Raw genomic sequence first — 5,539 nt, 5'->3', positions numbered from 1 at the left:
TGCTGTTCATCTGGGCCAAGAGGTCATATGTTTTGGGACCAGCTACCCTGTAAGGAGAGAGCTTGTGTCACTTGTTCCCTAAAGGGGACGTTCTTATTTATGTTATCCACCACATAACACTTCATGTTCCCTCTGCAGTTTAGGTGGGTGTGCCTGCTAGCCAGCAGACAGCCATGTCATTCTGAACACTGGTCCAGTCATTACATTATCCCATGGTCATTGATCCATATTTTCCTCTTTTGTCCTCTCTAAATGATATAGAAAAAACTATTTTCTCCCTTTAAGAAACTAAAATATTTGCGGAGAAGAATCTAGCTGTCAAGCAACTCCCTTGAACCAAACTATTACTTTATAATGCTTTCTTGTCTTCTCCCTACACGTCTTCATTGTAGCTAGGAAGCAGGTTTAAGGAATTATCTTTCAGAACTTTAAACATTTAAATTACTTATTTGCCCACTGCATGTAAGTTGCTAAAGATCCAGAATTATTAAAGGCTTAGTGCAAGTTTCAGTGAGTGTGAAATTCAAATAAAATTTAAGTGAAAGCCTCAATGACTAAGAATGGTCATAATCAGCTTGATTCATTCATTTGGTAAATATTTACTAAGAATTTTTAAGATATTAGTTTAGATGCTGAATATATAGCAGTGAATGAAACAGACAAACTCTTTGCCTTTGTGTAGTTTACATAATAGTCAGGGGGGACAAATAAAAAACAAGTTAATATATAATGTAATGGCAACTGGTGAATACATGTGGAAGGAAGAAAAGGGTATCTTAATTAAAATAAATAATATATCGAGGTCAAAATTTCTTTTTTGCAACCTCACCACCAAATGCAACTTCTGTAAGCTACTCTGAAAATATGAACATTACTTTGTCATGTATTTTGTAATGGAATTTTTAGACCATAAACTTCATGCTAAAATATACCATACATAGGAAGAGGGCACAAATTGTAAAAGTGCAGCTCAGTGAATTTTTTCCCTAATAAACACAATGGTGTAACTAGCACTCAGATAAATAAGCTGAATAATTACCAGTAGCTCTTCCCAGTCACTAACATCGCCTCCCAAAAGCAACCACTATTTTTACTTCATGTCACTAATTAATTCTATATGCTCTTAAACTTTAAATAGATGAAGGTGTATAGCCTGTATTCTCTTGTGTTTGTTTCTCTTTCTTTCATTGAGATAATCAGTGTTGTTGTGTGCAACAGTGTTTTTCATTCTTATTGCTATTTAGATTTCCCTTGTATGAATACGTTGTAATTTATTAACCCATTCTACTGTTAAAAAACATTTGTATTGTTTTCAGTTTTTGAGTAATACAAATAGTGCTACAATAACATTCTTATACAAATATTTTAAAATTTTTTACTTTTTTTTTTTCCTAGGGAAGATCACAGATGGCCATATAAATGTCTTTTGATGAACATATTTTTGCATCTTTGCAGTGTATATACATAGAAGTAGCAGTGCTTCATCGTAGATTATGCATGTATCTAGCTTTAGTGGATATTGCCAATCTGTGATTATACTAAGTCACACTCTCAGAACAGGGTATGAGAGTTTAGTTATCTATATTCTGATGAACACTTGGTATGATTCTTTTCAATTTTATCTATTCTTATGTTAGCTCACAAGTTTTACTTTGCATTTCCATGAAGAGTAATGATTATGAGAACATGTTCACGTTTCTTGTCCGCTTTAGATCATCTTTTATGAAATGTCCATACGAGTCATTTGTCTATTTTTAAAACTGAATTGTCCACTTTTTCCTTATTGTTTTATTTATTTTATTTTTAACTTTTATTTTAGGTTTGGGGATACATGTGAACCTTTGTTACATAGGTAAACTTGTGTCATGGGGGTTTGTTGTACAGATTTTTTCAACACCCAGCTATTAACCCAGTACCCAATAGCTATCTTTTCTGTTCCTCTCCCTCCTCCCACCCTACCTCCTCAAGTAGACCCCAGTGTCTGTTGTTTCCTTCTTTGTGTTCATAAGTTCTTATCATGTAGCTCCCACTTATAAGTGAGAACGTGGTATTTGGTTTTCTGTTCCTGCATTAGTTTGCTATATATTTTTTCTTATTGTTTTGTAGGAGCTTTAGGTACAAGTCCTTTGTTGGCCAGATAAATATAAAATGTTTTCTCTCTTATTCTTTTTTTACTTTACGGTGACCTTTTTGTTGTTCTTAATTTTAAGGTAGCTCAATTGATTAATCTTTTCTTTCATGGTTAGTGCTTTTGAGGTTCTGTTGAAAATGCCTAATATAATATAATATAGTACAATAAAACATAATATAAATTTCCTATGTTATTTTTTAGAAACTTTTAGTGTTATACTCTCCATTCAAACTTAAATACATCTGGAAGAGATTTTCTTGATGGTCTAATGTAAAGGTCAAGATTTACATTTTTTCTAATGTAGGGATGTGATGGCCTGAGGATCATTTATTTAAAAATCACCCTTTTCTGCTACATTTTAGTAGCTACAGTTTATTTAAAAAGCACCCTTTTCTACTATGTTGCAGTACTACTACTTTGTAGTGGCCTTTGTCATAAATCAAGTGACTATATATGTTTTGTTTGTTTCTGTATTCTCTATTCTGTTGTATTGGTATATTTATCCATCCTTGGGTTCATATCACACTGTCTGCAGGAGCAAGTATTTCATGTGTATATATATACATGTATAGGCAGGCAGACACCCATGCACTCTAAAATTTTGATTATAATTGCATTTAATCTATAAGATAATTTGAGAACAAACTGCACATTCACAATATTAAGCCTTCTAGTCAACAAATAAGGTATTATTTAGACCTTTTTTCCAGTCTCGGTATTTTTTTGTTCTCCGTACAAACATCCTCCAAATCTTTCATGAGATTTTCTCCTATGTCTTAAAGTTGTTTTTCAGTGCTATTTTTGTAAAAGATACTGTTTTAAAACTTGTATTTTCTATGTGTTTATTGCTATTGTACAAATTTCAATTAATTTTTGTCTGCTGAACTGGCTTGCTTTATTTATTTATTTATTTATTCATTTATGTATTTATTTTGAGACAGAGTCTTTCTCTCTCACCCAGGTTGGACTGCCAGTGGTGCAGTGTTGGCTCACTGTAACCTCCACCTCCTGGGTTCAAGTGATTCTCGTGCCTCAACCTTTCGAGTAGCTGGGATTACAGGCATGTGCCACTATGCCCAGCTATTGTTTGTTTTTTTTCTGTTTTGTGTTTTTGGGACAGGGGTGTTACTCTGTCACGCAGGCTGGAGTACAGTGGCAGGATCTCAGCTCACTGCAACTCTGCCTCCTGGGTTCCAGTGATTCTCCAGCCTCAGCCTCCCAGGTAGCTGGGACTACAGACATGAGCTACCAAGACCTGGCTAATTGTTGCATTTTTTTTTTTTTTGTAGACAAAGGGTTTTGCCACGTTGGCCAGGCTTGTCGCTAGTTCCTGGTCTCAAGTGATCCACTATCCTCATCCTCCCAAAGTGCTAGGATTACAGGTGAGACCTACTGGGCCCCGCCTGGATTTTCTACATATATAATCTTGCCAGCTATGAATATAATCTCATTTCTCCATTTCCAGTTCTTATTCCTTTTACATGTCTTATTGAGCATACTAGGCTCTTTAGAGTATGTAGTTATAGCCTTGTATTAGTCTGTTTTCACAATGCTATGAAGAAATACCTGAGACTGGGTAATATATAAAGGAAAGAGGTTTAATTGACTCAGTTCCCTATGGCTGGGAAGGCCTCAGGAAACTTACAATCATGGTAGAAGGTGAAGGGGAAGCAAACGTGGGCCTTCTCACATGGCAGCAGGAGAGAGTGAATGAGTTCAGGAAAAACTGTCATTTATAAAACCAACGATCTTTTGAGAACTCACTTACTATCAGGAGAACAGCATGGGGGAACCACCACCATGATCCAGTAACGTTCCAGAAGGTCTCTCCCCCAACAGGTGGGGATTACAATTCAAGATGAGATTTGGGTGGGGACACAGAGTCAGACCATATAAACCCTGAAATATTTCACTGTTTCACATGATGTTTCCTTTAGGTTTCTTTAGAAGCATATAACCAGATAAAATTAATTTAGAACATTACCAAACTTTAAAGAAAAGATCCACAAATTTTTTTTCAGCATTTATTGAGATAATCATATGTGATTGTGCCTTCATTTTTCCCTCTTAATGTGGGGAATTACATTGATGTTTCAATGTAAAACCGAACTTTTATTCCTGAAATAAATCCAACTTGCTCTCAATTTATTGTACTTTTTGCATAATTTGGATTTGAATTGGTAATATTTTGTTAATGATATTTGCATCCATATTTATATGAGTGATAAAACTATAATTCTCCTTACCTGTAATATCCTAGTCACATTTTGTAGGCAGTATGGATTTGGCTGTTGTTTCCATAATCCAGTCTGTCAATTTTAATTTTTGTTAGATTATTTAGTCTGTTTACATTTAATGTAATTATTGATATATTTGGATATACAAATGTAAATATACATATATATGTACTCTCTTACTATTTTTCATTTGTGCCATCTGTTCTGTGATAAAACTCTACCTCTTGTTCTTGATCTTCTTGAGCATATTAATTACAATTATTTTATTTATTTTTAAACAGTTTGATTTTAACTTTTTTTGACACAGAGTCTTACTCTGTCTCTCAGGCTGGAGAACAGTGGAGCAATCTGGGCTCACTGCAACCTCTGCCTTCTGGGTTCAAGCGATTCTGGTGTCTCAGCCTCTCGACTAGCTGGGATTACAAGCACACACCACCATGCCTGGCTAATTGTTTTTGTATTTCTAGTAGAGATGGGTTTTCACTGTGTGTGCCCGGCTGGCCTTGAACTCCCAACCTCAAGTGATCCACCTGCTTGGCCTCCCAGAGTGCTGTGATTACAGACATGAGCCACTGTGCCTGACCACAATTATTTTAAATTCAATTTTTAACAACTCTAAAATATGAGTCACCTATGAATCCGTTTCTATTAAATTACTTTCCCTATTCTTTTGTCTTCCCTTTTGGTCCTGGTAATTTTTGATTGGCTCCTAGATTTTTTGCATTAAAAATTTTAAAGGCTGGGCACAGTGACTCACGCCTGTAATCCCAGCACTTTGGGAGGCGGAGGCGGGCAGATGACGAGGTCAAGAGATTGAGAACATCCTGGCCAACAAGGTGAAGTCCTGTCTTTACTAAAAATACAAAAGTTAGCTGGGGATGGTGGTGCATGCCTGTAGTCCCAGCTACTTGGGAGGCTGAGGCAGAAGAATCACTTGAACCTGGGAGGCAGAGGTTGCAGTGAGTCAAGATTGTGCCACTGTACTCCAGCCTGGTGACAGAGCAAGACTCCATCTCAAAAAAATAAAAGTAAAGATTTGGGTGATACTATATTTCTCTAAGCAGGACTTAACTTGTCCTCCAGAAAACAGCTAGGTAGAAGCAAATCACCTCAATTTAATAAGGGTACAAGGTGTCTTAAGGTACGTTTAGCATTTGTAAAACTCTGTTTA

Source organism: Colobus angolensis, unplaced genomic scaffold, assembly GCF_000951035.1.
Source record: "Colobus angolensis palliatus isolate OR3802 unplaced genomic scaffold, Cang.pa_1.0 Scaffold154, whole genome shotgun sequence".
In the NCBI taxonomy this organism is placed as follows: Eukaryota; Metazoa; Chordata; class Mammalia; order Primates; family Cercopithecidae; genus Colobus; species Colobus angolensis.
This window is presented reverse-complemented; position numbering follows the sequence as displayed.